Source organism: Eleginops maclovinus, chromosome 20 (assembly GCF_036324505.1).
Source record: "Eleginops maclovinus isolate JMC-PN-2008 ecotype Puerto Natales chromosome 20, JC_Emac_rtc_rv5, whole genome shotgun sequence".
NCBI lineage: Eukaryota > Metazoa > Chordata > Actinopteri > Perciformes > Eleginopidae > Eleginops > Eleginops maclovinus.
Window position 1 is genome coordinate 28,106,122 of NC_086368.1, and position 14,761 is coordinate 28,120,882.

A 14,761-nucleotide genomic window follows, 5' to 3' on the forward strand; every position below is an offset into this window, starting at 1 on the left:
CCCGTCACATTGCACCCCCGTCCTCCGGCCCCCGCCGCCCGGCTGCTTAGATGCGCATCCATAATACACCCGTCCGGTGCGGGGGGCCAGGAAGCCACAAGGCGGGACACGCTCTGAGCCATGGGCGGTTCTAGGAAGGGGGGCAGCAGGGGCCAATGCCCCATGTACAATGTGCTTGCTCCCTGGGTCCCCCCTCCAAAATTACTTATAATCAGAGGTGCTAGAAGTACTCAGGTCTTGTACTTGAGTAAAGTAGAAGTACTCAGATCTTGTACTTGAGTAAAAGTAGAAGTACTCAGATCTTGTACTTGAGTAAAAGTAGAAGTACTCAGGTCTTCTACTTGAGTAAAAGTAGAAGTACTCAGGTCTTGTACTTGAGTAAAAGTAGAAGTACTCAGGTCTTGTACTTGAGTAAAAGTAGAAGTACTCAGATCTTGTACTTGGGTAAAAGTAGAAGCACTCAAATGTTGTACTTGAGTAAAAGTAGAAGTACTCAGATCTTGTACTTGAGTAAAAGTAGAAGTACTTAGGTCTTGTACTTGAGTAAAAGTAGAAGTACTCAGATCTTGTACTTGAGTGAAAGTAGAAGTACTCAGATCTTGTTCTTGAGTAAAAGTAGAAGTACTCAGATCTTGTACTTGAGTAAAAGTAGAAGTACTTAGATCTTGTACTTGAGTAAAAGTAGAAGTACTCAGATCTTGTACTTGAGTAAAAGTAGAAGTACTCAGGTCTTGTACTTGAGTAAAAGTGGAAGTACTCAGGTCTTGTACTTGAGTAAAGTAGAAGTACTCAGATCTTGTACTTGAGTAAAAGTAGAAGTACTCAGATCTTCTACTTGAGTAAAAGTAGAAGTACTCAGGTCTTGTACTTGAGTAAAGTAGAAGTACTCAGATCTTGTACTTGAGTAAAGTAGAAGTACTCAGATCTTGTACTTGAGTAAAGTAGAAGTACTCAGGTCTTGTTCTTGAGTAAAGTAGAAGTACCAGAGTGTAGGAATACTCTGTCACAGTAAAAGTATTCTAAATGTTCCTCCAGTGAAAGTAGAAAGTACTCTCCTCTAAATGTACTTAAAGTAGCGACAGTAAAAGTAGTCATTGTCTGATTGGTCCATTTCAGAATAATATCTCTGATATGTTTTATAATGATTGATCATTAAAGTGTTCTCAGAGCTGGTAAAGGTGCAGCTAGTTTGAATGGCTTTGTATACTGCAGGGTAGCTGCTGTATTTACTGCAGGTGAACTACAGTCTGATTTAAGGGCTGATTATATTTACCATCATTCATCCTAATCTGCCTAGCAACTAAAGGGATTCAATACATGTAGTGGAGTAAAAGTACACAATTTATTTACCTCAAAGAACAAGTACCTCGAAATTGTACTTAATTAAAGTACTTGATGAGTAAATCTACGTAGTAACTTTGCACCATGGCTGTCAAAATTGGTCCATATCCTCCCTCCACCCCCCAACTGTGTGGAAAGTTGTCTCGTGCGATGCCAGTCTCCTTTACAAGCCTTACTAATTTACTACCAGATAGAAGTTTTAATTTAACAATATAGGCTTCCTGAATGAATGGGCACGCACGCATACTAACTGGGAGGGGAGGACTTTAGTCAATGATCCATCAAGATGGAAAATAAATAAATGCAAGTCTTACATAAGGGATGTAATGGCAGCTAAGTGACCCCAAACCACACGAGAGCATAGATCACAAAGGGATGGTCTTTTCTCCAAATGTCATATTGTTCATACAAAGGAGAAATACAGAAACCTAATTCTAAAAAATACTCATTATTTTTTGTATTATTATCCCTCACAGTAGTTACTTCACATAGAAGAGAGGAAATAAGAGAAATATCGAACAACATTATGATGGCTACTCGATTTAGCTCGCTCCCACCAACGTCTACACTCTCAAAATCTTTTTAAAAAAAGTGAAACAAATGATTAATAAATATAAAATAATACAAAATAATAAACAAAATAAATCCGATCAGAACAAAGGTAGTGAAAAATTCAATAAAAAATGTAAATAAGTCAAAAAAAGTATATTCCATTTGGTTCAGGTTCAAAAATCTTATTTCATTTAGCATCCGACAGTTCAGCTAGATATTTAAATATACATGTTGTAGATTAAGTTGGATTCAGTTTCTGTTTTCGTTTATAAAAATGAAATATATTTCTTTATTTTGACTCTGTATTTATGGTGAGTTTATCCAAGAAGAGACCCATAGTGACCAACTCCAACCATCTCAAGGTCTTATACCTCTATTCTCCTTTAACGGGTTTATTACTATAGGATGTGTGTGTGTGTGTGTGTGTGTGTGTGTGTGTGTGTGTGTGTGTGTGTGTGTGTGTGTGTGTGTGTGTGTGTGTGTGTGTGTGTGTGTGTGTGCGTGTGTGTGTGTGCGCGTGTGTGTGTGTGTTATCCAACAGTCTGTAGCACCATGCCTCAGCCTCCTGAAACTGTTCCTGAGAGCAGCAGCTTTGATGTGCCGTCTTCCTGTTGCTATCCAGACTTTGTGCTCAGCATCAGCACCATCTCCCTATTGATGACAACATGGGATTCGTTTCTACTCCTTCACATAGCTTGATCTCTGTATATTTTGTATTAATAATCTGAAGTTGCAAAGAAATAGGAAGTGAAGCTTTAGAATAAATTCAGCACTGTAGAAAATCAAATAATTGCATCCTAAATGTAATGGAGTAGAAGTACACTCAAGTAAAGTACCTCAAATGTTTCCTGAAGGACAGTATTTGAGTAAATGTGCACCATGTTGATATCGTAGAGGGTCATTTCTTGTAAAGATTAAACTAAAACCCTCAAATCTTTGATTAAAACTTGAGATTATGCCCTGTGATAAATCATTCCCCTTTACAGTTATTGATTTATTTGTTATGCACCACTTACATGAATGATGAGTAACTATGGTTCTGATCTCCAAATGTCAGGAAGGAAAAAGAGTGTAAATTTCCCAGGGTTTAATTTTCTCTAGGTGTCTCCATGCAGCAGCTTTTGCAGGTTTACTCAGCGATCTGAAAAAGGTTTGAAGTGCCCACTGAAAAAAACTTTGAAATATTGGAGGGTTTCTTTGCTAGGTTTTAATCAGCAAAGATTTCCAGATAACTGCTTCCTGGAACTGATCTACAGACATATAGTTAAAACAACAGGAAATAAACTTATTACAGACCACAGAGCGAACAGGATGAGTATCTTAAAGGGACATTTCTGTGACCTTAAAGCTGACTTTTTTTAAGTGCATGCCATGTAACAACATTTTTTCAAATGTAGATATCAAAATTAAAAGTGTAAAATGTCATTGAAACAATCTTAACATTAATATAATTATTCTATTCAAATGGTTCAATATGCAATTTCCATCATTTCTATTTAATTTAAAAATCATGTAAAAACAATCTATCCAAGTCAAGGAGTTTTATTTTGAAAATCTAAGGTTTGTGAGTTTCTTTATAAAAGCCTGAAAAATATGATTTACATTAAAAAATAAAACCTAGCTCTGTCACACAGCGTATTCTTATCAGTGTTTAAAATGATTATTCGCGTCTTTTGAATGCACATGTTCCTAAGCCACGTTGTTTTATACCTGCAACTCTCTCAAATAAAGCAAGAAATAAAGTCAGATGCAGCTGCAGGTGATTCAGCATGGAAGCAAAATTGAAGGGGTTGGGGTTAGATTGAATCCTGACACAACTGTTCAACCTGCTGAGCTGTTTCCTATCTCGCATACTCCGGTTCTCAGCCATCATGGTCAGATCGGTGCTGTAGGGCCCTAGACAAACACTGACGTATTTTCCTTGTGTCTTTATGCAGGACCACCTGTCCTGTAATTGCTAGCTTGGGTAACAAAATCAGAGGGATTTTTCCATTGGATTTCAGTATTTTGCAGGAAGTGGTGAAATGCTAAATCCTTTTGGGTTGTTTTCCCGCACCACTACACCACCCTGTCACTTTTTAAATATCTTTGCAAAGACAAGACGACATTAGTGTTGTTCTCTAATGGCTTTATCAGTTGTTTTACAGGTATAAACACCTGTATGCAAAAAGAGCTAATGGTATCTCCTGTAAATCAGCTCTCACTCGAGCCAATACACAATCAAGTTTAAGACGATTCCAATGTCTCTTTATGAATAATTCTGAATTCCAGTGTCATTTTTGCCATTTCTCACAGTTAATCATAATCAACCTCCACGTAGAAATATGGTTATAGCAGTTTCAGGACCTAAGAATAGGTCAAAATGATCAATGGAAGGTAATCATCTACATATATGAACTCTGTTTCTCAGTTACACACACACACACACACACACACACACACACACACACACACACACACACACACACACACACACACACACACACACACACACACACACACACACACACACACAATTGTTGAACAAATATGAATGAAAAGTCAACGACACACGTGTAATGGACAACTCTGTCATTTATTGATCGGACAGGATATCTTTTTGGCAGCAGCGTATCAGTTAACATGTATTATTTACCCAAAAATGTTACAACGTACATTGACTGGCAGCGATTCAAAGTCTAACTGCAGTTTAATGTCTTCTCCGTTTCCTCAAACAGCAGTAGAGGAGAGGACCAACACGTGTCCATCAAACTGCATCAGGTCAACTTACATGTATAATAAGTGAAAGATGATTGGGAAACAGTTTTTCCAAAACATATAATGCATTTTCCTAAACACTTTGCAAATGATTTCTCCAGTAGAGGCTTTTTCTGATGCCTCGGTGCATCACGTTGACTCCACTCCTGCAGGAATGCCAGCAGGGAGCATGGAAACTCACGGGTTGTCCTTAAGAGGATTCAGTACACATGATACAGTATTTGATATGGTCCTCTTCCATTCATCACTATAACACCATACTATTTTTATCTGCAAAAACTAATCAAGATTACGTGTGAGTGTAAAAGATGTCTCCTTTAAATGTGGTTCACGGTAAATATAATTGGTGTTTCAGTCTGATACCAAGAAACAATTATTGCGCTTGTGTGTGCATATTGATTCCTGCTTTTCAGACAGTTTTTTGACGCTGACTTGGCGTGTGCAAGTAAAGAAATGTCCAAAACCAATTTAAAAAATGGACCTTCCCAGTGCAAGGCATGAAACCTGGTGAACATGTCTGATACGGCGGCCTGCAGACCCTTCAAAATAAGTTTGCAGGGTTTCTTAGGACCACATTTATCCATCTTTGTTTTCAGATTTTGAACTTTTAAAGATATTCAGACATTTTGAAAGACAAAATGTATGGAATAAGAAAATTACACTTAGGGATTGTAATAGTAATAGAAACTTTTTCAAACATATGTTCCCTTCCTGCTGTTGAGTGTTTCTGTTTGCCATTGCTTGCTTTAGTAAAACGTCTGAAGCCTTGGTCCTGATTCGTTCAGACTGCACTGCCTACAAAGTCAGGAACACCCATCCACATTTCTTAGAAAGCCATGAGACTGAACAACAACTTAACACTTACCATTAGCATCAGCTCATGTAGCTTGATTTGTTGTCGTAGCAGCAGTTCATGCTTCTATGTGGAAACATATAAATAGTTCTGATGTTAACTCATCAACACTACGATTAAAAAAGTTATTGACATTGTTCAAATCAACAAGACAACACTTGCACCACGGATAAAGTCATACGAATTAGCATTAGCTCATGTAGCTTACTTTGTTCTCGTAGCAGCACCTGAAGTTTCTATGTTAAAACGTGTAAATAGTAGCGTTAGAAATAATCAATATATTGAAAAGGAACATTAAAAGATAATTCACTGTTTCTGGACGGACCATATTTGTCCACTTCCGGTAGTATTACCGGATGTTGTTTTTAGCCTCAGATAGCATATAGCTAATATTGTATTGTATATATGAGTAGAGGGAGAAGGACGCGTGGAGTTACAGACTAAACACACCGCCTCTACCTCTCACTCATTGATGCTGCAATGATACTATTGCCGTGTTTAATGACTGATAAACCTCAGAAGGATTGCATAATAGAATATCGTAAGGGAGAGCTCCAGGACATCACTAACAAGATGGCGACGGTGACGTCATAAGAGGACCCGCCCCCGACGACTTCAGCCTATAGAAGAGTCCGGAGAACCCCATGTGACAAGCGGCCAACAGGATCCAGCCCCCCGCTACCAACCAATGAGAGCACGAGACCGGAGCACGGCTTATTTCGAAGTTGTTTATTGTATGGTCGGAAAGGGGTGGCTTCTATAAAACATGTTTGTATTGTGAAATCGAGCTCTCTTTTGTTCCGGACCGCCAGACAGTAACTACTGATGAGCTCCACTCAGTCAGTGCCCTGTGGACGCGTGTACCGGGCTACTGAGCCACAGCTGTGACACTTTTGTAAACCTACTGCTGCATCTTTTATTAAATACTCCTTTTGAAACTTATATGAGGAGCTTCACTTCGTTTCTTTTTAATCGACTCCTGGGCCTCTAATAAAAGAACATTTCCTACAGTAGTGATGTTAACCTATCAATACTATGATTTATTAAGTGATTAACCTTATTTAAATCATTCCCAAACAATAACAAACCTCCTTACCCTGATTTGTATTCTGTCTTACAGAGAACTGATCATATTAGCGTAGCTATGCTATTAGCATTCAGGGTTTGTCTGACTGCTGTAAGTTTCTCATTGCAGCTTTGTCAATCTTTCTCGCTGTACTTTCAAAATATGAAACTGGTCAGTATTTAAAAAAATGTAAAGGTCAGTTGTCAATTTTAACAACCCAACACATTTCCACTTCCTGTGTGGACAGGAAGTGGAAAGAAACAAGTTTAAGCTCTTCCTTTTTTTTATGAATGGCAGAAAAAGCAGAACTCATCCAGTGGGAAGGTATGATGTAACATGTTTAATCCCAAAGTTACACTGTAAACTACAGGACATGGGACAGTTTGACCCCTTCTCATTTGCAACAGGACTGTGTAACTACTGATCATAAACAGATATGAATAATCTTTCCTTTAGGTTAACAAATCTACCTAACGCCAACACTAGGATGGATGTTTGCTTAAGAGGGAAAAAGTTCCAGTGAAGGCAGAAATCACTAACTGAATGAAGATGTGTAAGTCTGTCTGGACATACAGTGTAGTATGGGGTCCTTCTCGTTGTTAATGATCCTCCAGCCTTTTTTTCCCTTCCAAACCAGGAAGTGAGGTGAGAACGGAAGACAAAACAGCGCTGGGCCCCCGCAACCGGAGTGGCTGTCCCTGGCAACGGCGAGGCGGTCTGTGCCAGTTTTGGGCCACTTCTGTCCCGGGGCTTCTTTGAGCCCAGAAGAATGTCAGGGGGAGATTTGGAAACCTTCCCTCAGCTCAGGATGAATGGCTGTCCACCGAACACACTCCCCCACTCTCTCTCCCATCGCCTCCAGCCTACACACAACGAGCAGCAGCAAAAAACAGCCTCGGTTTGAGTTTTCACTTCTTCCCCAAGCTAGTCTCCAGAGTCATTACATCCCCCAGGGAGAGTGTTTTCACCAACTTCATCCAACCCCTTCATTCCCTTGAATAAATTCCATTGATCCTCCTTCCCATTGGCCATTATATCATCATGGAGACGATGCAAAATCACTGAGGCTACCAGTGCACAGCTTTATGAGATAGTAGAAAGATGCTTCATTTCTTGAAACTAAAGGGGCTCGAGACTCAATTACCTATCTTGTATTTACAACTGAAGTAAATAAATTGTTCCGTTCTGCTCCAAAATGTAATGGGTTCTTCATTGGCCTGTGCAACATCCTCCTACTAAGTTTCACGAAAATTAGGCCAGTAGTTTATCTGTAATCCTGCTGACAAACCACCAAACCAAACATTAAACAATAGCTTGGCGAGAAGCCCGATTATGACCTTTTTTTTTTAGAGCTTATACTTTCTTATGGGGAAGGACATGGCTTAGGAATGGGTACTTCACTGGTTTAAGGCCATGAATTGACCAAGTATGGAACACAAACTGGTCCCGGGTGTGATGGAAACTTCTGAAGCAATGGAGACGAAACTCAGAGAGACACGGGGAGAGCTGGAACTTGATGGCTAACACTGAAGGTTTATTATGAAGTTAACGGCCGGAGAATTGACGAGACATTTGCTGCAGCCACGAGTTGACAGCGCGGTTGCCCGACCAATTCTGAAGATCTCTACTACAATACGAGATTTAAACCAGTTCAGAATCAACATTCTTCAGCGAGACGAAACAAATCTGGGTCCTAAATCTAACTAAAGCTGTCACACATTGAAGAAGAACGTATGTCAGGGAACCTACGTTCGAACCTACAAAGTGCCCAGGCTGCCCCTCCTAAGGGAGATTACAGCAACCCGAAGGCCACATAACTATGCCATAGGAGTAGACACAGGAAGGAGAAAATTATGAACTAGGTCAAAGGTTAAACACCTAACCAAAATATTCCCTAACACCTGGAGCCCCTTTACCATGTTCAATACATCACAAATAGCCTAGCTAGGTAGCGAGAGTGCAGAAAAGTATCGCACCGAGGCCTTTTGTTGTCTCTGTCCGTCATATTTCCTTCATCTGGCATGATATGAGAGACTCACGCTGCTTTGGGAGTGATTTGATGACCGCTGAAAGCATCAGTCGGCTGATTTTTGATCCGTTATAGATCCTTATCTACTTAGTACAAACCTAAGTAGAATGTTAGCAATTAAGGGTTTACTTCAAACACTGGAGTGCACTCTGGCACAAACTGGACCGTTCGTAAACGTGGAATGAAACTAGCTCATATTTCCGTAGCGTTAGCCTAGAGTAGTCTACAGGCTACCATGTCTCACATCAAGCATTGTATTATACCTGGATAGGATAATTGTTCTGTCCTGCATTTAAATGAACTCCCTTTTTAAATGTGTCTATTGAGAGAAAGCTGTTTCTTCAAACAACAACCCTCTCCTTTTATTGTAGAGCGTCAGATTAGGTAAGCAAACGAATCCAAAGAAGCATAGTTGACAACGAAATATGACAACGTATACATAACTACTATCCTTGCAGCCATACGTGACCTGTCACTGCAGATCCCATATGACAATGGATAAGAGTAACACCATGGATAACTGCAGGACTGAGACATACAGACAGAAAGCTCTTCATTGAATCACTTTGCCACCTTGCAGCCCAACAAAGCCCCAAGATAATCAGGTTTCAAGGCATTCAAGCAGTGACCCGGGGCTCTTGAAATGAATGAGCCGTTACCTTCCACGTGCAAGTACAACAATGTTCCAGGTAGGAATAAACTCATGTCAAACATGGAGGAACCAGTGCGATGATTAAAAACGTTACTTATTCAGACCAAAACTCTTAGAGACGTTATAGGATAACAAACATTGTACCGATTAACTGCCTGACGTGAAGTCAGTACGAGTGTATGTGTGTGTGTTAGTGTGTGTATGGGTGGGTGAAGAGTAACCTCCCACAGGCAGCGCATGGTTCACCCATTAAACAAAAACGCACATCATGGAAATGGAAAATTGGAGAATGGAGACAAAAATAGTTGATCGCAGGTCAGAAAGGGCCAGTGGTTATTGAAGTTTGAGCATTTTTGCCCAAACCTGATTCACCTGTCTTTTTCTCAAAGTATGCAACAGTGTATTTGGATTTAAGGTACGCTCTTGGATACCATTGGTTGTGACTAATTAAAGAACGGGAAGGAAATGCAATGACTTGTTCGAGTTTCCATTACAGTGAATGTCATTTGTTGCCCGTATGAAGGAAAGCCAAAACACACCCTAGGAAAGTCTTTGGAGAATGGCTGGTGCTAAAGTCAATACAGTATGCAATAGTATTAAAAATATCAGGGTGGAGGACAATGTTATCTGCTGCTGGGCAAAGGTATTTCAATCCATGGGAATAGTCTTTATTTATCTTGGTGCAAGTGCAACTCTTTCATTTCTATGCACTAATTTCATGAGACTGGTTTATTGTGTATTAAACAATGTGCTTTTATGTCCTAATCTGACATGGAAGTTACGGATGCTACCTTTTACAGAATGTGATGACTTCTTCCAGCAGTGTCGTTTGAACACATGAGTCTTGTTTGCTCCTCAGTGTGGGCAGGATGTAGGCATGAGGCTCTGGCTGTTCTTGTGACAACATGAGTCACTGAAGTCATGCAGACTCCTACAATCAATCGTCATTCATGGGCGATGCTTTCCCATTCCTGTAGTGTGTTATATAGTTTCTAGTGCATGCAAATGATCTGCAGAGGCCAAAATCCCTGTGTTTTACCTCCAGAGGGAGATTCTCTTAAGGACTGTAGATAAGGCTAAGGGGCGGGACAGCTATGAGTAGTTGACCAATCACAACAGAGCCGGCCAGCTAACAAATCAGAGCAGACTGGCACTCTGGTTTCAGACAGAGGGTGAAAAGAGGTGCTGCAGCACAGGCAGTACGATAAAAATAAAGAGCTTTCTGAACATTAAACTCACATCAGAGGCACTAAATGAATACAAACGCCTCTGAACATTTGCATATTGTGTCCTCTTTAATTCCATATTTACATTTGAATACTAAGGTACTTCCTGTAGAGTAATGTAAATGTCCCAGCACTCACCGTGTACTTTGCTCATGCACTATCTTTCATTGCCACCACGGTGCACACACCCCTCCGATACACACACACAGACACACACACACACACACACACGCACATACACACACTGTGGACTTTCCTGGTCAAGCAGTATTTGAATGTGCAAATATGTCTGGTTCCCTAAAGGGATGAATCAACATTCGTTAACCTCACGTTCAGATGAAACGTGACCCGCCGGCCGACAACCACAGAGGATCTCACCTGCGTGCTCTCACAAACTCACACTCATGCACACAGGAGGGTAAAAGAAACTCGAACAAATACTCAGAATTGCGGGTAAATGTCCTGCTTTACATGATAATCGTCCTGCCTTTTTCTACATAACATAGTTTTCTTTGTCCTTTTTGTTCTAGTGAAATACACTTTATTGTTAATACACCTGAATGGTTAGGTGAGGTTAACAGGCCCTCTGCTGACTTCCGTGACGTTGATGTGGAAAAACGTGATCAAAGAACACAAATACACTCAGCAAGCCTCACTTGAATGCCATCAACTCCTTTCAGACTGGATGAGGTTGTGTGAGCGTGTGGGCCTTATTGGGCAGCATAAAAAGCCACAAAGAGGAAGTGAGTGTAGATGTAGAGTAAGCAGTGAGTAAGCATTTCCTTACGAGCCAAATAACCATTAGGCTACTAAACCTGGCTGTAACATTGAGAGTGCAGCGGTTACTGCTCATTTACATTCATTGTGTAGATCAGCCTTAAGTGCCCATTAAGTTACAATATCCGGAAATCTATGACTAAAATAGACGTGACAAGGCACATTTCAAGTAAAGTTTTCAGATATTTGTGACTTATTTAACCCTTAAGAGGTCCTTTAATATCCTAAGGCATTTGTCCCTAATGACAAAAAAAGTCACCTTCCCAAAAACTGCTGTACAAATATTATATATGAATATTCTTTTCACCTTTCATTAATTGCATATCGTTCTACTTTTTACCTAACTCATGTTCCTCTTCCTATAGTAGTAACTATACATCTGTGTGTAATGCAGGCCTTCATTACTATGAAAGTAAGCGTGTCTGAAGCATGTGATATTATAATTAAGAAGAAGACAATCAATAATCATTTTAACATCAATATGAATAAAGGTACAATTTAAAGAATGCGTTTTCCTCTCTGTCTATTTTGGTTTTGCTTATAAAAATATTTCATTTTAAGGTTGTGAAATGTAAAAATGAACCCACACTTTTTACTGTGCAGTTTGAAGGGGATGTAAGGAACAGAATGAGTAATCACTGCCATCTAGTGGAGAACCAGTGCAGTACAACCTACAGATCCCATTTATTCCACTCACTATGAAGATCCCCAATATCACGTGACAGCATTATGTGAAGGGCAAACCAGAGACTGAACCTTTTCCAATCAAATGTTCAGAGGAGATACGATGAAATATCCCACAGCTTAGTCTCCTGTCACACAACAGAGCGTGTCCTCCACTATCATAGCCAACATTATGCATGTGTCGGCAGGTGTGTTTGTTCCTGCACAGCATGTGTTGCACAAATGAAGAACTGACAAGAAGAACAGTTGTATTGCTGCAGGAATAACACAATCAGTCAAGCTGCATCCATCGCTTTGAGAAAAACTGAAGGGGAGACACTACAGGTGCAAGTGTTTCATGAATAAATATAAATTCACCGAAAGATATCACAAGATAATCACTGAGCAACTTAAAGAGTCCTCTCCTGCTGATGTTCAGGTGTATATCAGTATGTAGCGTCTCTACTTTAAAGAGTCCTCTCCTGCTGATGTTCAGGTGTATATCAGTATGTAGTGTCTCTACTTTAAAGAGTCCTCTCCTGCTGATGTTCAGGTGTATATCAGTATGTAGTGTCTCTACTTTAAAGAGTCCTCTCCTGCTGATGTTCAGGTGTATATCAGTATGTAGCGTCTCTACTTTAAAGAGTCCTCTCCTGCTGATGTTCAGGTGTATGTCAGTATGTAGAGTCTCTACTTTAAAGAGTCCTCTCCTGCTGATGTTCAGGAGTATATCAGTATGTAGAGTCTCTACTTTAAAGAGTCCTCTCCTGCTGATGTTCAGGAGTATATCAGTATGTAGAGTCTCTACTTTAAAGAGTCCTCTCCTGCTGATGTTCAGGTGTATATCAGTATGTAGTGTCTCTACTTTAAAGAGTCCTCTCCTGCTGATGTTCAGGTGTATATCAGTATGTAGTGTCTCTACTTTAAAGAGTCCTCTCCTGCTGATGTTCAGGTGTATATCAGTATGTAGCGTCTCTACTTTAAAGAGTCCTCTCCTGCTGATGTTCAGGTGTATGTCAGTATGTAGAGTCTCTACTTTAAAGAGTCCTCTCCTGCTGATGTTCAGGAGTATATCAGTATGTAGAGTCTCTACTTTAAAGAGTCCTCTCCTGCTGATGTTCAGGAGTATATCAGTATGTAGAGTCTCTACTTTAAAGAGTCCTCTCCTGCTGATGTTCAGGTGTATATCAGTATGCAGCGTCTCTACTTTAAAGAGTCCTCTCCTGCTGATGTTCAGGTATATCAGTATGTAGCGTCTCTACTTTAAAGAGTCCTCTCCTGCTGATGTTCAGGTGTATATCAGTATGTAGTGTCTCTACTTAAAGAGTCCTCTCCTGCTGATGTTCAGGTGTATATCAGTATGTAGTGTCTCTACTTTAAAGAGTCCTCTCCTGCTGATGTTCAGGTGTATATCAGTATGTAGAGTCTCTACTTTAAAGAGTCCTCTCCTGCTGATGTTCAGGTGTATATCAGTATGTAGTGTCTCTACTTTAAAGAGTCCTCTCCTGCTGATGTTCAGGTGTATATCAGTATGTAGTGTCTCTACTTTAAAGAGTCCTCTCCTGCTGATGTTCAGGTGTATATCAGTATGTAGAGTCTCTACTTTAAAGAGTCCTCTCCTGCTGATGTTCAGGTGTATATCAGTATGTAGAGTCTCTACTTTAAAGAGTCCTCTCCTGCTGATGTTCAGGTGTATATCAGTATGTAGTGTCTCTACTTTAAAGAATCCTCTCCTGCTGATGTTCAGGTGTATATCAGTATGCAGAGTCTCTACTTTAAAGAGTCCTCTCCTGCTGATGTTCAGGTGTATATCAGTATGTAGCGTCTCTACTTTAAAGAGTCCTCTCCTGCTGATGTTCAGGTGTATATCAGTATGTAGTGTCTCTACTTTAAAGAGTCCTCTCCTGCTGATGTTCAGGTGTATATCAGTATGTAGTGTCTCTACTTTAAAGAGTCCTCTCCTGCTGATGTTCAGGTGTATATCAGTATGTAGCATCTCTACTTTAAAGAGTCCTCTCCTCCTGATGTTCAGGTGTATATCAGTATGTAGCGTCTCTACTTTAAAGAGTCCTCTCCTGCTGATGTTCAGGTGTATATCAGTATGTAGTGTCTCTACTTTAAAGAGTCCTCTCCTGCTGATGTTCAGGTGTATATCAGTATGTAGTGTCTCTACTTTAAAGAGTCCTCTCCTGCTGATGTTCAGGTGTATATCAGTATGTAGTGTCTCTACTTTAAAGAGTCCTCTCCTGCTGATGTTCAGGTGTATATCAGTATGTAGTGTCTCTACTTTAAAGAGTCCTCTCCTGCTGATGTTCAGGTGTATGTCAGTATGTAGCGTCTCTACTTTAAAGAGTCCTCTCCTGCTGATGTTCAGGTGTATATCAGTATGTAGTGTCTCTACTTTAAAGAGTCCTCTCCTGCTGATGTTCAGGTGTATATCAGTATGTAGTGTCTCTACTTTAAAGAGTCCTCTCCTGCTGATGTTCAGGTGTATATCAGTATGTGGTGGTGTGGTATGGGGTGGGATAGAAAACTCCCTCTGAAACACAGATTTTAGCCTTTGCAGACCATTTACATGCACTAAAACCTATAGAACACACTCCAGGAAAGGGAAAATATACAGTAATAGAGCATCTCAACTAAATAAGACATATAATCAGCGGTGGAAGTTTTATGTTAATACAGAACCTGTAGTGTTTTGCAAGAATGGCATTTATTAAAGACCCTTTTCATACTTTGAGCCATACATCTCCACTTCAGCAGCACACCAAACCCTCCAAATGTATACTAAATAAATTAGACGGTGGGGTTTATTCAGTTTTTATTTATAGCCAGATGTATGTAG